Source organism: Panthera tigris, chromosome D4 (assembly GCF_018350195.1).
Source record: "Panthera tigris isolate Pti1 chromosome D4, P.tigris_Pti1_mat1.1, whole genome shotgun sequence".
In the NCBI taxonomy this organism is placed as follows: domain Eukaryota; kingdom Metazoa; phylum Chordata; class Mammalia; order Carnivora; family Felidae; genus Panthera; species Panthera tigris.
Window position 1 is genome coordinate 61,291,847 of NC_056672.1, and position 21,421 is coordinate 61,313,267.

The 21,421-nt window shown below is 41.5% G+C and overlaps 1 long non-coding RNA gene across 2 annotated transcripts; it reads left to right on the plus strand.

Moving 5' to 3' along the window:
- The first annotated feature begins 1,043 nt into the window (after window positions 1–1,043).
- LOC122233011 lies at window positions 1,044–8,452 on the plus strand. Of its 2 annotated transcripts, XR_006210409.1 has the most exons (5): window positions 1,044–1,315; window positions 2,457–2,550; window positions 3,123–3,161; window positions 4,233–4,374; window positions 7,450–8,452. It is a non-coding gene; the product is annotated as an uncharacterized LOC122233011 (long non-coding RNA). The 2 variants fall into 2 exon arrangements; XR_006210410.1 differs by lacking the exon at window positions 4,233–4,374.
- The last annotated feature ends 12,969 nt before the right edge of the window (window positions 8,453–21,421 follow it).

A 21,421-nucleotide genomic window follows, 5' to 3' on the forward strand; every position in this document is an offset into this window, starting at 1 on the left:
GTTCCTGCTGCCTTAAATGCCTCATTTCCTCTTCCCCACACCACCGACTTTCACCTGCCTGTGGAACTCCTACTCATCTGTCAATGCCCCGCTCAAACTTCATCTTATCTCTCCCTGAGCCCCAGTCAGAACCAAATATGGTTTTGGAGGCTATACTTCTACTCTAATACCAATTTTATGTTACTCTGGCAGACGTATTTGTCTGTCTCACCTACAGATCAAGAGCTCCAGGAAGATGTGGACCTTGTACTGTTCAGTTTTATTACCTAAAGACTGGCTCCATGAATTAAAAGTAGGAACTGCGCTATCACTAAAGGAATGAAGCTGGTAGGCATTAAAAAATTGTCTTTTAATAAATGAATAAATATTTTAGAGGTAACTTCTACTTATTACACATCTGGACACCAATACTGTTATCTGCCATCATCAACATATGGGTGTAGGTTGATTCACTGATTGATTCATTTACTGAATCCCTAATATTGCAGTGGACTAGATGCTGGAGATATGGAGGTAAATAGGACATAGACCCTGCCTGCCCGGAGCTCAGATTCTCCTTGAGTTAATGTAAAACAATGTAAAGGCTCCTTAATAGGCACATGCTTAGGGCTAATGCATTTCAAAGAAACCTATGCTTCTTTCAAAACAATATGAAGTTCGCATGCTTGTGATAAATGTTATTTAGTGGCTGGTAACACTGGAGAAATTTGAAAATGGTTCCATCACCAGCCATTTCAGTCTCTGGGTGATTTTGGTTGACACCAAGATCATCAGGCAAGGTTTGAAATAATATTCATTTAAAGCTGAAAACATGAATGAGTTTCCACCTGAAAGAAATGATGAACCCTTGTCCAAAAACAGAGATAATTGTTAGCAATTTCAGAAGGTGAACTAGTGAAAGATTCATTCTCATATCGTTCTCATCTGTCTGATAGAGATGGAAGGTTTATACAGGCTTGACTAGTCCCCATGGCAACAGCCTTTCTCCTGGGTTACCATAGGAATTGTGAAGGCCTTTATAAACCTCCATTAGCAGAGCCCGGGCCGGCAGCCGGCAGAAACGTCTGCTGAGGAAGACACTGCAAAGTGTCAGCAAGGGCGTCTGGGAATTAATTTCACCCTAGAGTAGCTGTGCAGGTCTGTTGAGCCCCCAACTCTACAGCTATGAACACCAGATAACACTAGAAGCAGTCTGATGCCTTGAACACCTCATACGAAGGGGTTTTCAAAATCTAGCCACAAACATATGACCAGATTTGAAAGATTTTGAGACGAGGAAGGAGTCTATTCTGACACAGCCTCACACAGGAGAGAGGTAAATTCACTCTTGTTTTTTTTTTTTTTTCCAGGACAGGGCATTAGAGCCATATTAATAATTAATATAGTGGTAGATGGTGGGGATGGTTATTCAACAATGTGAATGTTCTTAATACCACTGAACTGTAACTTACAAAACTGTTAAGCTGTTAAAATTTTGTCATGTGTATTTTAGCACATTAAAGATAATTTTAAAAAACCTAATAGTTATAATACTACTGTTACTGAGGACCTACGACGTCCCAGGCACTGGTGCTAGGCACTATACATGTTCTATGTCACATCATCTCCCAAGCCTAGGGGTAGCTATCCTTACTTTAAAGATGATTACTATTCCTACATTGAAGATGAGAAAACAGAGGTTTCGAGAAATAAAGTGAGTTACTCAAGGGTACACAGCTAGTATGTTGGTAGTGACCATGGTCAAGCCCAGGTCTCTCTGACTGTGGAATCCTGACCCTTGACCACACAACCTCAGTATTGATGCCACACTCTACGTCAGCTCTCGGATGTGATTAGGACAGCCTCTTTTGAACTGATAAGTTAAAGCTCTTGTGCAATTTTGTTTAAATTCTGTTGTTTTCTTTTTTAAGACATGATCGGTAATCTCTTAGGGTGTGACTACAAGAGGGCTTTCATTTTCATTCTAACCTTTGTATTATTTTACAACAATCGTGTACTTTCAGAAAATATAAACATACTTCCATTTTTTTAAAAATTGTGTTGTATAATGATGAATAACTCCTGACACTTTCAAATAGTGATCTGTATTTAAAGAAAAACTTGCCACTAACATTTGCAGGACAGTTGCATTTAGGGGGGAAATTATTTAATAAGTAAGCTGGAGAATGCATTTTTAGGCACTGGAAAGCTCTTTCTCATCAGGGTAGAGAAAATTACCATGTTTCATACCAAAACAAAAGTGGAACGCATGTGGTTATAATTTCTTTGGGCTTTGGTCAAGCTGTATGGAAGAAGTATGAAAAAAGAGAACTCTAGAGAGAAGGAATTCTAAAACCCTAGGGAATTTCTTCAGTAGCAAGAAGGAAAGCAGCACTGGGAATTGGTTTTTTAAAAATAAGCCTTTGGGACATGCCAGCAGAGAGGAGGCATGTCCTCCTTCAAGGTTTCTTCCACAGGCCAGTCAAAGCTGTGAAGAACACTAACCAGGATTTTTCTACCAAGTGTCAAAAACCTGGGTCCCGGCCCTCAAAGCTCTCGATGCTCAAGGAGGTAAACGGGAGAAGGAATTACATTTTTTTCCCTTTGAAGACATTAAGTGGAAAAGAGGATACTAATTAGCAAGGAGTGAAAATATACCAGATTGCATCTACTTTTCTTTATTATTTTGCTTTTGAAGTACACTTTTAAATATCTGGTAGTGTTTCTCCTTAGCTGCTTTGATAACTTTTTGTTTTAAAAAGTCAAATTGAGGGGAAACGGAGAGTTCTTGTTTAGTGGGTATAGAGTTTCAGTTTTGAAAGATGAAAAGATCTGGAGATCTGTTGCACAACAACGTAAATGAACTTAATGCTACTGAACTATACACTTAAAAATGGTTAAAATGACACATTTTATGTTATGCGTTTTTAGCCAGAATTTTTTTTAAAGGGTAAAATTGATGACATCTGTCTTAGTCAGCTCGGGCTGCTATAACAAAGTACCACAGACTGGGGGGCTTAAGTACCACAGACTGGGGGGCTTGGGCAACAGATTTATTTCTCACAGTTCTGGAAGCTGAGAAGTCTAAGATTAAGGGGCCATAAGATTACCTTCCTGGTAAAATCCCTCTTCCTGGCTTGCAGATGACCACCTTCTTGCAGTGTCCTCGCAAGGCAAAGAGGGTAAGCTCTAGTTTTTTCCTCTTCTTACAAAGATACTAATCCCATCATGGGGCCCCACCCTCTTGAATTTATCTAATGACTCTTGTAGTAGGCATCAAAGAAGAGACACCCTTTCCCCATTAAAAGACAAAATCCAGAACTCTCTTGGCTTTACTCTTACATTCAGCTCACTTCTAGTCCTGTTTCTGCATTTACTCACCCCCGACCTCTTGCTCTGCCTTTGTCCATCAGGGTAATGATGGGCATGGCTTCTTTGACCTTGACTCTTAACTCTTTTCCTGGGTCTTCATGCTGAACTTGCCCCCAAATTAGATCTGCTTCTGACCAGGCCTCTGAATCCTACCTCACAATGAGAGCCCATCCCAGCCTACCTCAAAAGTGGGATGCATTGGACAGAAAGCCAAAGGCATTATCAAGACATTGGGCAAGGAATTATAAAACAATAAGCAAAATTCTGTCAGGAATAAATTTAGAGCTCTGCTGTTTTAGTCATTAAATCAATTGTTTCCATCTAGGATTCAAGACATAGCTTGATATCAGTTCCTATGAAACAGATATTGGGCTTTTATTGACCATTATTGACAAATCTAATATTAGTCAACAGTCTAATAAGGTCACTAAGAGTACTAGGATAATGTTTTGTCACATCAGAAAGTTGGCAAAGTTGTTTAGTGAAGGGACAGGTAGTAAATATTTTAGAATTTGCAGGCCATACAGTCTCTGTTGCAATTACTCAACTCTGTCCCTATCTATCAAAATCAATCAGAGACAAAGTGTAGAAGAAAGGGTGTGGCTATGTTTCAATAAAACTTTAGTTATACAAACTGGGTCAGTTTGCTGACCCCTCGGCTACAAAGCGCACAGCCAAGATCAAGGAGGTGATATTCTCACTGCACTCTGCAATAGTCAAGCCATAAGCTAATTCTTGCTTATTTCTGGGCTCTAAAAGTATAGTTGGTCAGAGACAAGAGAATAGAGATTTTCCTATTGGTCAATATTGGTTTATTAATCTACCAACTTATTAGTCAATATTGGTTTATTAATCCATCAACTTTGAACATGGTTTTTCAGTTCATCTAAGAATCTACCTAGAAGTATTCATATTCCATTTGGACTTCTCCATCTGGTCCCCCAGGAGAACATGGCTATCCTTGTCATCATTTTGCTGAAATCACACCACCAAGTCTACCACAGAATCTAAGAACTGAGAGAGGTTAGAGTGTGGCATATCAGTATTGGTCCTTAGTGAACCCGTGTAGTTCCCAAGGATTATCAGTCCTTTAAAATATTTACCAGGTGATCATTTAATAGACTGTCCTAACTTCTGAGCTACAAGATGGCAAATCTATGGGGAGAAGTCAAATACTGGTGGCCTATTAGCCCTATCCATCTACAAACCTATTTAATTCAACCTGTATAATATTTAAAAAAAAAAAAAAAACATTTAAATTGTGATCCCCATTTGAAAATTTTATTTATTAAAAAAAAATTTTTTTTTAACGTTTATTTATTTTTGAGACAGAGAGAGACAGAGCATGAACGAGGGAGGGTCAGAGAGAGGGAGACACAGAATCTGAAACGGGCTCCAGACTCTGAGCTGTCAGCACAGAGCCCGACGCGGGGCTCGAACTCACGGACCGTGAGATCATGACCTGAGCCGAAGTTGGCCACTTAACCGACTGAGCCACCCAGGTGCCCCTTTTTTTTAAATTTTTTTTTTTAACGTTGAAAATTTTAAAATTTAACTTAACCATTCTGGGCATGGCTACCACCAGAGCTGGAGCTCAGTAACAGCTGCCCTTTTAAGAAGGAGCCTCCTTTTCCAGCTCACTAGGGTCTCTATCTGCCCTACTTGACTCTTTAGTTATTTTCTGGTCTCTGTAAAATGTTTAAGTTTACAATCCCTGTATATAACCCACTTTTTCCCCTTTTAGAAAATCATGACTATTCTTAGCTGATTCCAGTCTTCTGACACATCCCCCATTTTTCACAGCTCCTCTGAGATAACCAGAAGTGGCCCAGTAATCTCATTTGCAAGGTCTCACAGTTCCCTAGAATACAATGTTCCTGGGCAGGAGGCTGGAAGCTTTGTGCTCACTCACAGTCTCTTCACCAGTCTGGACTTTGCTGATCTTTTTTACGCCCCCCTTGATTGTTCTACCCTTTCCATTCATAAGGTCATTCACCTTGGCAGAACAAACGAAGGCCAAGTGTTTTAGAATGGCTTTGAAAGCATTTACCCAAGACATTTGCTTTTGCCTTGTTCACTCTTCAACTTGCTCCAAATAGCATTCTGTGTCTTTTATGATGTCCTGAACATTGTTCACAAGTCAGGATTTATCCTGAGCTTTTGCTTTTCTGACGTCATTTGCACAAATCTTCACCATTCTTTGTTTTCATTCTTTGGTTTCCAGTAATGTCCTTTGAAGAGCTGAGCTCACATGGAGATCTCTAAGAAGCCAAAGGATTCCTTCTATTTAGAGACCACCTCTGTTTCTTTGTCATCAGAATTGCATGCAATTTCATAGACAGAATATCCACATGGGGACCTTCCCAACCCCTGTTGAGACATCTACCATTTTAGAATTTCAAACTAACTCAATCTTTTCTCTGGGTTTCTTTTTTCCCCTTGGCTCACGCAAGCTCTTTCTCTCTAGCTTCCTCTTCTTTCTATTACAATTAAGTACAGGCGACGATCTCATCACTTCATCTACCTGCTGGGAAAAAATAAATCGTGTGGCAAGTAAGGATTTATTAGAAACTGTGCAGAATCTGAAATTTGGTTAGGTCTGACACCTTCTGGTTTCCAGCTTTATTCTTTGAATTTTGGGGGAGTTAGGAAGCCTCCTGGGAAAAGAACTCAGATATATATGGCATAGGAGAGGAAATGATAAGGTAGGGGCATTCAACAGAAAGTAAACTGCAAGAGGACCTGCAGAATCCCTTGGACATAAATTACATCCAAAGATGAGCAGTTCTGCATGACTAGTTAGACTCAGTGACAAAGCCTGAGAGTCTATGGGGAGAGATGTTGCAAGAACCATGATGGGGAGCTTTTGCTTGAACCTACTCTGACTCCTCCATCCAAAAAGACATGTGTGCCCCGCAAAGAAGGCAGCAGTGAGTGAACTAAAAGAGGTTTCCACCAAACTGGTTGTGGGTTCCTCTAAGAAACTGAGATATGAAGGAGGGAAAGGAACAGCCAGCCAGAGTAGCAGTGGGTATTAAGTGCTGGTATAGAAGCAAGCTGGGGACAATCAAGATACAATATGTAGACACCTTGCTTCCTTACCAGACCTGTAATATGAGTCAGGGATTCATTTTTTCCATCTGGCTGGATGATCTTCAGGATGCCCTTATGTCAATAATAACTTCTCTTCTTTTATATTTTTGCCTTTCTCAAGATTTGACTCACATATCAATGTGTTTCTGTTCAAGGATTTGTCTTGTGATATGTAGCACTACCATACCTGCTTTTTCCTAACAAAGTGAACACCTCCATTACCATATTTAGGATCCTCCCATCATGTGTCTGAGACTTCTAAAGCTGTATCTCCCTTCTTTATGTGAAAATATCAAAATTATTCTATTTCACAGTACTAGTAAATCTTTCCAACCCCTTGCCTAGTTTTCACTTTCCATTATCTGAGATTCTCCCTGCCCCCACCCCCAGTCTTATGCTTCTGGATAACTAGCAACCAGCTCTACAATTTTTTTCTAAATAGTCACCGAGGACACTATGATCTTGCCAGTCCTCATGCGATAATAGTTACTAGTAATGATGATGATAAGTACCACTTATTGGGTAGTTACTATGAGCTGTTCACATCTATTATCCCTCATATTTGCAAGGGATATCTTTATTTCCACTTCATAGATGAAAAAACTGAGACTCAATTACAGAAATAACTTGCTCAAAATTCCAAAGCTAGTAGGCAGATGGGCTGGTCTAACAGGGTCCAGATGACATCCTCAAAAGAGATGACTGAAGAAAGTTGAATGAAGGGGACACTGTAAGGTATTCAGAGTTACAGAAAACCTGCAAGAGGTATAAAGGGGCCCATTAATAGAAACAGCAGAAAGCTTTTATTATCCTTGGGCATGAAGGGGCAAGAAAAGCCAGTGGTTACTTGAACCTGGAGAGAAAGCTGTAGGAAAGGGCCAACTGTCAGGAGAAGCCATGGCCAAACTGCAATCCAACTGAGAGGGAGCTGGGAAAATAAATATCCTGACCTCCCTTCTCACCTCTGATTACCTGCCTATGCCTCCCATTGCCTAAACCCAACAGGATGCAAGAGAGCACATCTTAGATCAGCCCTCAGCACACAGAACAAGATGAAGAATGGCGGAAAGTGGGTCTGGAGGAAAATGGAGAACATCCCTCAGAACTGAGATTTAAACCCTGGTTTGTCTAACTCCAAAGTTTTTGTTTTTCTCAAAATTCCAGTGTCTTAAATTCTAGATACTTAAATTAGTGTCTTACCTAGGAGCTCATAATTTCAGTTTCTAACACCTTGATCTCCAAATGCAAATTCCATTCTTAGACATGTGACTTTGGCAGCCATTAACTTCCCAGATAACCTTATTTCTTCTAAGTCATCTTCCAAATAATGACCCAAGGAAACACAGAGGAAAGCCATGCCAGTACCCATGCCAGGACTGCAGTGTCCTGTTGAGCATATTAGAATCCCTGGAGATATTGATAACATTTGCCCACACAAATGATTCGTTAAGAGTGGGATATCTTAGCAGACTCTGCCACAGCCCAGATACCTGCTCCAAAAAGTCAGTCCTTTCCTGATTGGATGACTGGCCCAACTCATGGTCCTTTGAAATCCTTTACTCCTTGGTTTTCTCTGACCTTTTTTCTCCCATTCCATCTACCTCTTTCTTAAGAAGGAATACCAAGAGGCATTTATCAACCTCTTTCCTATCCTACTCAGTCAGGGAAGTCTTCCAGTGACTGCTGGTTACTGATTTCTGTATAATCAACATGGCGTCATCGATGGACAGTGTCTTCCATGACTCTGCCAAAGATGAGGAAATAGTGATTGTATTGGTCAGTTCCCAAGACAAAAAGTGAGCCACTATTTCAAGCAGACAGTATCACTGTTTTTAACAGGCATGTAAAATTAAAAAAAAAAAGTCATGTGAAATAAAACATAATTATACATGCAGAAAATCCTAAGAAATCTACATAAAACAAGAACTAATAGGTGAATTTAGCAAAGTCACAGGTTACAAGGTAATTATATAAAATAAATTACATTTTCATAGACTATCTGTGAAAAATTAGAAAATGAAATCAAAGAAACAGTACCAATTACAGTAACATAAAAAACAAAACATTTAGGAATATGTTTAACACATATATGCAAGACCTGTACACTGTAAACTACAAAATGTTGCTGTGATAAATTGAGAATAACTAAATAAATTGAAAGATATAAAAAAAGAAAGAGATACACATATGTTCATGAATTTCAAGTCTCAATATTGTTAAGATATAAATTTATTTATAGATTGAATCTCAATATTGTTAAGATATAAATTTATTTATAGATTCAATGTTATCCCTATCAAAACCCCCGCAGTCTTTTTTGGTAGAAATTGACACACTGATTCTAAAATATATATGGAATTGCAAATGATTGAGAACATCCAAAACAATTTTGAAAAAGGAGCAAAAAGTTGGAGGACTTACCTGACTTCAAGACTTAGTATAAATTATAGTAATCAAGACAGTGTGGTATTGGTATAAGGATAGACAAATGGATCAACGAAGCAGATTAGAGAATTCACACATATATTTTCAACAAAGGTGACAAAGTTATTCAATGAGGAAAGGGCAGTCTTCAATAAATGTTGCAGGAATCACTGGATATCTGCATGGGAAAAGGTGAACTTAACCTTACCTCACATCATACACAAAAATTAACCTGACATAGACTATTGAACAAAACAGAAAACTAAAACTATAAAACCCCTAGAGGAAAACATAAGAGAAATCTTTGAGACTTTGAAGTTGACAAAGAATTTTTACTCAGGACACAAAAGGCATTAAACATAAAATAAAAAACTGATAAATTTAACAACAGTAGTCCTGAGGCTACCGCCTGGGCAGTTTAAGCCAAATTGGCACCTAGATGAGTCTCTTTTTCTCTGTGTATTTTTGCCCTTGTGTTAACGAGCATGTTAAATTGACCCTTGGCTAAAGCTTTTGAGTTCTCCATAACTCCAGCCCAGCCTGCCAAAGTTCTCTGTGCTGGACTGGGTCTCAATTCCAGTGGACAATAAAATGTGAATGTAACTTTCTTTGCCTCTGTTCTTTGTTAATGCATATACTTGTAAATACGTAAAGAAAAGAAGAGGTTAAGCAGAGACAGAATTTATGTTCTCCTGGGTCCTGGGTCCTAAGCCAAAATATTAGAGTGATAATCATACTCCATGATTATCACAGGCTTCATGTACCGCTGCTTTGTCTCATTCTATGATTTAAAAACCAGTGTCCCCTAAGTGTTACATTAGCATCCTTAAATTTAATTAATAGGAGGCCACATTTTCTGACCCTGCCTTGGAGAAGAAAAACTCTTCCCAAGAGAATGTTTCTATTATAATCCACACTGCCACCTTGGAAATACAGTATACCAGGATTGCTGTGGATATTGTCCCTATCACAGAACCTCAAGTCCCACTAAAGGATCAAGCCGCGGCTTAACTAAGGACATGGACAATGATAAAGGTGTGTCTCTGCTTTAGAGATGGAGGTATGTTTTAACTGCTTGAGGCCACCATAAGGTCCCTGCATCCTTGCCCATTAGGACAACGAGAGAGGCAATAGAAATCTAAAGATAAAAGCAGGTGAGGCTGAAGACATCCTTTGAAAGAAGAGCACACATCTGTGGTCTCATAGCTATGAATCCATTGACCCTACCTTGGCTTCGTTTCTTACTAGCCCTGGACCTGTGGACTTAAGTCTTTATCCTTTTGTGTTAACCCAACAATTCCTGAATTTCTGATCTTGCTGAAACCTGCCCTCAGCACCTTAGGGTTCCAGCAATGTCTCCAGCATTAAAGATGTTCCTTTGGATGTGGTCCCAGCTGATCCAGGTTACCCAACATTGGCTGTTATTCTGTTCTTTAATAAAAGCACAGAACTGAGGAAACTTGTAAGGTTTTGCCACAGCTCTATCTCAGACTCTCCAGTTCAGTTCTTTTCTGGCCTTGGAGACACAAGGTGCTCCTTGACTTCCAGAAAATTATTCTCTGGTTAGGGAGAAACTGAAGCAAGTCCCACAATTTTTTTTTGAACTAAGACAAGTGCTGTTTACAGGGCTGGTATGCGGATCAAATGGAAAAATATAAACTACATGTGCAATAAATTCGTATGATTTCTGCACACATGGAATGCTACATAAAATGTGCCTTCCATTAGAGGCTGTGTTAATGAGGTCCTTAGTCTGAAAACAATCAAAGTGCAAAAAATTAATTAACTAATTAGCAGAAGCCTTGCTTGAGTTCTAGATTTAAACCAAAACCATAATTACTTATGCAGCACACTGTCTTGATATCCTTTTTATATCATTAAAGATGGTATTTTGGCTACTTTTTTATGTATTTTCTGTTTTCACATAAACAAAATGGCCCCTTCAACCACAACTCTGGGCCCCACTTCTGGCCAAAATGGACACTCTACATTTAATAGGCCTCAGAGATGGCACTGAGATGGGCCCTCCACCTCTTGCCAGAGCCTTCTTGGATCCTACCATCAGCCATTCTGCAGAGAAAGGGTTTTATAAGTACCCTATCCTCAATATAAAAGTTAAGTCGTGTAGCTAAGAAGACACAGATTTAACTCCTGCTTAGCTCTCCACCCTCCTCCTCCTCAAGCCCACCCCTACACAGCCTCACTGGTCTCATTTGTGTATATATCAATCTCCCCACTGGATTCCAACCTCATTTGAAAACAAAGACTATATGTCTCTTTCATCTTGAAGAGGCCCCCAGAGCTGTCTATTCAATAATTTGCATACAATAAACCTAAATACACATTTTAAAATAAATTAATACATCAAAGTCTCTTTCAAAAAATGTATCTTTGGGTGGGGTGCCTGGGTGGCTCAGTCGGTTAAGTGTCTGACTTCAGCTCAGGTCATGACCTCACAGGGTGTGAGTTTGAGCCCCATGTCAGGCTCTGTGCTGACAGCTCAGAGTCTGGAGCCTGCTTCAGGTTTTGTGACCCCTTCTTTCTCTGCCCCTCCACTGCTTGCTCTCTCTCTCTCTCTCAAAAATAAATAAAATATATATATATATATATATATATATATATATATATATATATATATATACCCTTGGGAGCTGGATATGACCAGCTGGATATGACCAGCAAGGACAGTGGGACCCTCACCCACTTGTCTGGAGTATGGATAGATGTGAAGTATGAAATGGTCACCAGAGAAATGGGGTTACAAAAGACACTGTTGCCAAAAACTGAGAAGTTGTTAATGTGGGGCTCAATCTTTTTCAGAGGCATCCCTGGGAACCTGGGGATTACAGACCATTAAGCCTCACCTCGGTATCAGGACAACAGATGCGGAGTTTAAAGAAGGACAGAATAGTACAACATAGATAAGGTGGATGTGATACTAGGTCTCAGCATGGCTTTCCCTGGGGAGGCTGTGCCTCTGCGGCCAGGCTGAGTTCTTTGATAAGGAGAATGAAGGAATAGAGTGTTCAACATGGTTGTACTAGGATCAGATTTGCTCATGTTTTCAGCCAGTTTGGGTGGGGAGTAGAACACAAACACTCTCGGAAGAAGAGCCAGAGGAGTTGGCACAGGATCTTGCCTGCATTCAAACATCTTCCTAACAGCAAACAAATGTGGTTAACCTGGGTAGCACTGCAGTGGGCTGGGAAGTCTTAAGGAGTCACTTAATAGAAGAGATGCATTCCAGCTAGGTCTACTGTGGGGGGTGTTTCTTATTGGTGAATCCTACATTCTTACTGATCGCATTTTTAAAAAAAAATTAGACATAAATTCTTTTGATATAAGAACCAACAGTCCAGTGAAGTATACCAGAATTTGATCACAGACAGAATGCTTAGTTAGAGACTTATCATGCCCAAATGACGGTTGTCTCTCCCTTGAAGAAATAATAAGCACTACCATCCTCCCGGCCACAAAGGTAAAAACACACAGAAACCATCTTTAACAACCTCTTACCAGTTCTATCCCAATAACATCCCTCTTCTTCAACCCCATTACCACTGCCCTAGGTCAGACATCCTCAGGTCTCACTGGACCAAATGATAGCTTCCCAGCTGGCTCTCCTGCCTCCTGATATTTCCCTTTAAGCTCCCTCCACACAGCACTTCCAGATCAACTTCAAAAAGCACATCTGTCATTGTGTCACACTCCTGCTCAAAACCTTCAGAGGCTCCCCCTTGTCTAAACAAAATCTAGACTTTGTAAACTGGAATTCAAGAGCTGCATAATCTGCCCCAGCATATCTTTATAATAATTTTTTTAGTTCCCCGAAATTTTCACTTTTCTTCAAATTTAACTTTGATTAAAATAATATCCACTATTTATTGAATATAGGCTGGGTGTTTTTTTTCTCTCTCTCTCTCTCTCAACCACTTTATGAGACATGTTTTTTGATTAATCCCCATGTGACATCAGGTCCAAAAAGATAAAATAACCTGCCAAAGGTCATCCAAAACCCAGGTGTGGGCCTCTGCCCTCCCCCCACAACTGCTCCTGTTCTGGGAGCACTTGCACTGCACCCTCCTCCCCATGAAGAGGAAATGCGCGTGCTCCTTTCACACCATGCTTTTAGTTCCTTGGAGTGTTCTGTTGTACAACCTGGGACTAGGAGTTTTCTGGCTCCAATTTTCTATAAAGATTTGACTCGTTAAAGCAGGTCACTCCCATTCATTGCTTGTTCATTTATTTCTAATTCCACTTATCTGAACTGGGAGTTGTCCCTTCAGAGTAGAACTGCTTTTCCTCCTTTCTTGCCAGGCAATAGAGAAAGAATTAGATGAATGACGTGTGTTCACTTAAGGTAAATTGGGTTGGTTTGTGAAATCTTATCTGAATTCTCCCCTCTCCATGGCCTGATTTTCACACAGAACTGAGAGGTATGTAAAATGTCCCCGCTGGAAGAGCTGGGTAGAAGGGGCAGTCCAAAGGCACCAGGGGAAGAAGATGAACCGCCATAAATTCCTGAAGATTCTCTGTAGATTCGTGTGCTTCTAATGTGGAAACTGGATTAGTGCTCTTGTCACGGCTATTAAGTAACATCAGCTGATTATTTTCACAAGTGCAGCTCTCATGCCCTGGGCATATTGGCTAGGTTTTTAAAACAAAGAAATAACCCCTTGCTGCACTTTACAGAGCACCATACTGATATAAAAATGCTTATGCAGATTTTTGAATGAATATGAAGTCTCATTAAAATTTGTACAGGATCCATAATGTTGTGATAGATCTTTTTTTCCCTCTGTGTGTTTCTGCATATCCTATGTAATAAAACATTTTCATAGTACTTTGCAGTTTACAAGGAATATTTATGTTTTCTTGAAAGGTAAATAGAATAATTGTAGATAAGGAAGCATGGCTCAGACAAGGAAAGTGACCTATACCTGTCACAGGGAAAATGGATGGAAAAAGAAAGGATTTGAACCCTGGCTCTTAATTCCACACCCAAAGCTTTTTCCAAGCATCTTCTAGATACCTGGCCCTGGATTGGGCAAAAGGGACAGAAGGCTCAAAGAGTCTTCAAGAAGCTTACATTGTAGTGGAAGGATATACATAGAAGGTGGTATAAAGCAACTTGATGGAGGTGTGCACAAGGTGTTCTGGAAGCTCTGAGGAAAGGCTCATGTATTAGCCAAGGGCTCAGGAAGGACTTGTGAGCTGAGTCTTAAAGAATAAATGCAGCTCAGCCAGGCAAAGGAGAGGTTGAGAATAATGAGGAATTCCAGGCAAGGGAAGAACACAAGCAAAGGCCTGCCTGGTTGGGATGGTGTCAGGTATGGACTCTGAGTAGTGAACTGCTACTGAGGCAAAAAGGATCATGGAGGGAGGGCTGATCAGTGGAGCTGAAGACATCTGCGGATGTTCGATCAAGAAAGCCTTCGTATGGGAAGAGCTCGGACATTCCCCTGGACATCCTGCTTATTTTAATGCTTTAAGCATGGGCGGGCTTGCCTGGTCAGATTCATATTTCATTAGATGGTGCTGACTATGGCATGAGAATAGACCAGAAGGGAACAAGATGGAAGCAGGGAACCTTGCATGAAGGCCATTGCACCAATCCAGGAGACAGCAAAAGGGGAAGCTTTAATTTGGCAGGATATGTCCACGGATATGATGTGGCTGACAAAGGAGAAAGAGATGGTAAGGGTGTTTTCCAAGTTTTAACCAGGTGCCTAGGCAAGGATGAGTGAATTGTAGAATTTAGGAGAAGGAGCTGGTTTGGGGGCATGCTAGGTATGACAGGTCACCTAGAGCTATCGAGAAGATAGTTGAATTCCTGACTCAGGGAAGGTATGAATGGAAAAGAATACTTAGGGCTTAGTGAACTTACAGGTGTTAATAGAAGTCATAAGCGTGAAAGAGATCATTTAGGGAGAGTGTGAGACAGTGGACAATTCCACAATTTCCAATATGTAAGAGGAAGAGGAGCCATGAAGAACCAGAGACAGAATTTTCAGCCACTATGAAAACTGGAAGGATGCATACTCTGGATGCAAGGAAATCCAGAGTCTCAAGAAGGAAAAGAATGATTAACAATATTAAATATTGGAAAGTAGTTCTCAGTAGGATAAATACTAGAAAGACACATACTGGATTTAGCAATCTGAAACTTAGTGTTAAGTTTAGTGAACAGCTGTTTCAGTGGAATGACAGGGGCAAGAAGCCAGACTGAAACAGGATGGGGAGTGAATGGAAGATGGGAAACTGGAGGCAGTGAGTATAGGCAACTCTTTTGAGATAACTGAATAAGATGTTACTGAGTTAGAGGTAAACATGGGGTAGAAGCAATTATGGTTTGTTTGTTTGTTTGTTTGTTTGTTTGTTTGTTTGGATAGGAAAAATGTGACCATTTTTATATCCCGAGGGAAAGGATTTCATAGAAGGGAAAAGGTTTCATAGAGAGTTGATGACTGCAGAGCAAGGTGCAGGGAGATAAAGTGGCATCAAGGATACAATCCTCTGAGGTAGAGAGAAAAAGAAGCAATGGATGGGAAGCTGCTGAACGTTGAGAGAGATGGATCAAGACTAGAAGGATCAATTTCGTCAGTGCAGTATGAGACATGACATTCTGCTAGGAATGTAGAGTGTGGTTTGCAGGGTTATGTATGGAACTCAAGGAGAGTGGTAAGTGTTCAGAGAGTTGCAGAGAAGGAAAGGGTAATCAACCATGGACCCCAAAAAGGAAAATAAAAGAATAAAAGTTGGGAGAGGGCCAACTGATGGAGAGAAAATTAAGGGTCCGACAAAGGCATGAGGCTACAAGAAGGGACATGAAGGCTTCAAAAAGGAAACTCTTCTGGGGGTTGAGTATGTGACTGAAATTGAGGCAAGGTAATGGTCTCCAGAAAGAAGGAGTACCAGAGTTATGAGACTAGGATGGTGGATGGTCCAATTCTTGTCATTGAAATGTCCTAGGATGATGATGGCAGGAGTTGAGATGGAGAGAAAGGTAATGAATCAGGTGCCAAAGCCTTCAATAAACCAACCACAGTGCCTGGAAGGCTAGTAGATGACAGTGATATAGAAAAGACAGTGGATCATATAGCCAGATAGAATAAAACTCAAAACACATTGCAATTTTTAACTAGGGTGAAAGTGTAATGTCTGTAAACATAAGAGGAGATCCAAGAAAATGTCAACTCCTTTCCCAGCACCATGGTGCATGGAAAGTGGAAGAATGAATAGCTTCCAGTGGGGAAGTCCACATAGGGCAATCCAGATCTCAGCAATAAGCAAGGTGAGTGAGGAGTGGCTCAGCATGAAGCAGTGATCCAGGGGCACAGTGGAGAGGGGTGGGGAAGGCAGTAGTGAGAAGCAGCTTGCATTAGTCAAGAAATTAATGGGACACTAACAAGGGAAAGGAGAGTAGTCACATGTGGCCTTTCTTCTGTGATAAAAAAATTGTTGAGATAGGAAGTCTGGTTAGAAGATACCCCCACCCCACTTTCAGGGAGTGGTCTCAGGGACACCACAAAGGACACCACAAAGGACACCACAAAGGTTTGCAAACAAATCTCCAGAGCCTTCTCCTTGTCTCCCAATACTCCAAAAAAAAAAAAAAAAAGTATTCTTAGTTCATCCTACATTAATTTTTATCCAAAATAAATCCTGCAATTAAAAAAATCAACTCTCAATCTTTTTAAAGATGTTAAATTAAAATGTGCAAAACAACTATTATCTTCTTCCTTTAAAGAGAAACAGAGAAGCCTTTACTTCTGCTTTTTCATATTTTGCAGGAGAAAAAAAAATGGAGCAAATGATGTGATTGAAGCCAAGGTTGTCTATAAAGTGTGAAAGCACTTCCTTTCCTTTCCCAGGAGCCAGGACTAACACTAGGAGGGAGAGGAAATTAGCATGAAAGTTTTACTTAAATTACGAGATGGGTGAAGACCTTGCCCAAAGATGATATCTCCCTGTCTCCTGTGACAGACAATGAATGGCTTTCAAGACCAAGGTTGTTCTCTTTGTTAGGTAGTTTCCAAGAAGCTCATAGAATGTTCCACTGGGCTGAGGGTGATGGTACTGACCCAGGAGTATGGAGTCTGCTGGATTCCTCCTCACTCTGCTGCCTATGCACTATATGACTCAGTTTGATCCTCTGTTTCCCCATTTTGAAAAAATCAGAACCTGTGCCACAGAATTACTATGAGATTAAATGAGATGATGATGGGAAATTGCTTTATAAGGTGAGAAAAGCACCAGATGCATGTTTATTGATGCTAGGGTGGCCTAAAATTGCTGCTTCTGCATTTACTGTCTTAACTCTTGGCTGAAGGAGTGACAGTAGGGCAGAAGAATGGCTTCAGGCTGTAGAATACAGCGGGACAGAAGCTTCCGGCAGGCAGGGTCCAAAGCGAATCCTTCTCAAACCATACATGATAAGAAACCTTTCCTTTATCTGGCTATACCTGCCCTCGTTCATCCATCATTCAGAGTGGGAGTACGAAAGCACACCATTGTTACAATTTTCTTTACAGTCCAGTCAAAAAACAAAGAAGTTCTTTTCTTACTCACTTAGAGGCTCCTAGATATATAGTTCACAGGTCATCAAACTAGCTTCTGCAGAAATGCATGTGTATATATCAATACATAAACTATACACATATACACATATGTATACATATACATATATACACACACATATATACATATACTATATATATTCAATTCCTGCTTTTGCATCTCCATCCGGATGTCTGCCAGTTCCTTAAACACAAAGCTCAGTGTGGAGAAAGAAACTTAGTGGTTGAAAATGATGTATTGCTTCTACAACTCTGTGGCATGGCTGGAGGGCTCTTCTTGCCTGGGATTACTCCCACAGCCACATTCAGCCAGCAGATCTGCTGAGAGCTGGACTCAGCTGGAGCTGTTGACTGGAGTGCTCCCTTTCCCTCCACAGGGGACTTTCTCGGGCACAGTGGTCTCATGGCACTATTGAGAAGAAGCAGTATGAGAAGGTGAAAATGGAAGCCACAAAGGTTCTTAAAGCCAAGGCTCCGAAGCTATGCAGTGTCACATCAGGAGCATTCTACAGGTCAAAGCCGGCATGGGGTCAGCCCAGGTTCAAAAGAGAGGAAACAGACTCCACCTGCTGAGAGGAGCAACAAGTCTCATCATAAAAGGCCTGTAAGATGGGAGATTTTGTTGTAGCCATCTTTGGAAATAACCTGCCACATCTGACTCTAGTCTTTCTCCTTCCTTCCTTCCCTACTTCCTCCCTCCCTTCTTCCCTTCCTTCCTTCCCACCCTCTTTCCCTCCCTCCCTTCCATTCTTCCTCCCTTCCTCCCTTCCAGTTCATTAAATTCTTATAATCACTAAGTACCTGCTAAGAGCCAATCCCTATTCTAGGTGCCAGGGATACACCCATGTGCAAGACAAGTAAGACCCCTATGCATGTGGAACTTAAATTGTAGTGGAAGGAAACACATAGATGAATGACTTCACATCAGCTGGAGATAAAGAGTGAGGGGAATGAAGACACAAGGTGGGGGATGAGAGGGCATGGAGACGGCTTTAGAATGGGCAATCAAGGAAGCCTCTTGAAAGAGGTGACATTTAAGCTAAAATTGGGCACAGAGTTCCCCAAGTGCAAAAGCCCTGAGGCAGGAGCAGATGTGGCCATGGCTGCAGCATGGTGAGTTGAAGGAGAACGGCAGGGCAGGTGTTTTCCTATTTACCACAAACTGTGTCTCAGCCTTTTAGGCTAGACACTTTTCAGTATCATTCTCAACTCCTCTCTCTCTCATCCCCACATCCATTGAGGCCAAGTCCAGTCAATTCTTGTGTAACCTCTCAGACCAGGCTCTTCCTTTCCATCTCCACTGCCACTCTTCTTGGCCTCTCTCACCTAGATGCTGGATTCACTCTCCTGCCCGCCTCTGCTTTCTTCCACTTTAATCTAGTCTTCAGAGAGCTGCCTGAATGATCTCCAGAAGATACCGCTCAGATACAGCTCAACAACCCTCAGTGGCTCCCCTGCAGCCATTGGATAGAGTCCAAACCCCTTAGCTTCTCTTTGGAAGCCTACATAATGTGGCCCCCTGTCTACTTTTTGAGCCTATCTCCCCACTCTGAGTCTAGACTGTACTGTGAGAGGGCCATTCTTCTGAGGTTGAAGTATTGCTCTTCTCCCAAAGTGCCAATGAAATGAGAATTGAAGCCACAATCTGCCATTAATCTTTCAACGTGCGTTAGAAAAGCAGAGGTTTCTAAAGCCAGCTCCTCTAGACAGCAGAAAACTGGGCCAGAAAGGAGTCGAAATGAAGGGGAGCAGGGAAGCAGCAGGCTCAGTGCTAAGGGTAAGGATGGAGTTTAAATCTGAACCTGAAATGAGCAGCTCTTGGGGACAAGCAGAGTACATGAAGAGTGGGGGTGAAGGAAAGGTCAAGAGTCATTGACAAAAAGTGGAACAGCATTCCTAAATAACTCATGATTCACAGAAGGCCAGAGCCAGATATGACCTTGGGGGCCATCAAATCCCACCCCTCATCACACAGAGGAGGGTGACCACCCTAATTGAGGAAGTGTGTCGCTCCCTGTCACAAAGTGCATCCAGCCTGGCCCTCAGGCCCTGGACTCCCAAGCCATGCTGCCACATGTCACTTCCCACTAATTCACCTCCCATGGTCTGGTAGATTGACCTCCCGGAGCCAGGCCCAGACACAGGGAGCCTGATGTTACTTTAGAATGTCGCAAAAAAAAAAAAAAAAAAAAAAAGCCAAAGGGAAGAGGGTTTTCTCCAGCCCTCAGGGTTGTACTTTCCCTGGCATACAATGGAGGCACCCAGGTCCAAAGCGTCTGGGTCAGAGACAGAGGCTTCTTATCTCCTGCTGTGCTGATGTGACACATCTAGAGGCTGACAGGAAAACAACCAAGTCATTTATTTGACTGCTTGAGAAGTGAATTGGATCAGCTGTGCAGCTGGGCCAAGGAACTGCTTGGAAAGATGTCATTAGGGTGGCCAAGAGAAAAGCATCAACCCCTGGCAGCCAACCTAGTGGCCTCTTTCTAGCTAAAAATAGCCACCGCATCACAATCTTTTTAAAGAGGTTTCACATCCATTATATAAAATTCTCCACCCAACACGTCTGTGAGGTAGGTACTATTTTTCACTATTTAAGGATGAGGAAATGAGAAGCCGAGGGCACACTCAAGGTCACATGAGCTCATGAGTACAAAAATTAGAATTTGGACACAGGTCCTGGGACTTCAAATCCACACGACTGATATTACTTAGCCTTAAAAAGGAATGAAATGCTGACACACAATACAACATGGACGAAATGAAGACATTAGGTTAAGTGAAATAAGCCAGACACAGAAGCACAAATACTGCAGGATTCCACTTCTACAAGGTCCTAGAGGAGTCAACTTCACAGAGACGGACAGTAGACTGCTGGTTGTCAGACGGACAGTAGACAGGGGCTGTGGGAGTGGAGGGAAGTGAGTGTTTAACACATACAGAGTTTTGGTTGGAAAGGTGAAGAAGTCCTGGACAGGGATAGGAGTTAGAACGATAAGTTTTATGTTATGTATACTTTACTACAATAAAAAGTAACATTAAAAAAATTTTTTTTAAATCCACATGAAGCCAGGACGCCCGAGTGCCTCAGTCAGTTAAGCGTCCGACTTCGGCTCAGGTCACGATCTCGCGGTTCATGAGTTCGGGTCCCGCATCTGGCTCTGTGCTGACAGCTCAGAGCCTGGAGCCTGCTTCAGATTCTGTGTCTCCTTTTCTCTCTGCCCCTTCCCTACTCACTCTCTCTCTCTCTCTCAAAAATAAATAAACATTTAAAAAAATGTTAAATCCACATGAATCCAATGACGCATGTTTTCTAACAATTCCATTCCTTAAACATAGTTTATAGAGTGCTAGAACTGAAAGCAGCCCTTAATTCCCAAAGGAGGAAACTGAGGCCCAGAGAGGAACGTGGATGAACATGGGTCAGTCAGAAAGTTAGGAACAAGTCATGTCTTTCTGGCTTTCTTAGTTCTTTCTAGCCTATGTCACCCCTGCCTTTTGTCAAACTTCCACAGCTAGCATCTTGGCCAGCTCAGGCTGCCCTAACACAATACCATAGGCTGGGTGGCTTAAACAACGGAAATGCGTTTTCTCATAGTTCTGGAGACTGGTAATCCAACATCAAGGTGCCAGCCAATCAAGTCATTCCCCGTGAGAACCCTCTTCCTGGCTTGGTTACATGTCATGAGTCCTCACGTGGCCGAAGAGGAGAGAGAGAGAGATATTTCTGTTCCTCTTCTTATAAGGTCACCAACCCTATTAGACCAGGACCCTGCTTTTATCACCCCATTTAACTTTAATTTCCTCCTAAAAACCCTATTTCTCCAAACATAGTCACATTGTGGGTTAGGACTTTAACATATGAATTTTAGGGGAACACAAGTCAGTCCATAGCAGCTAGCTACCCTACCCTGGGCACTTACCACGTGCCAGGCGGGTCCTGTGCTTTTGCAGAAGCCGTCCCTCGTCTTTCC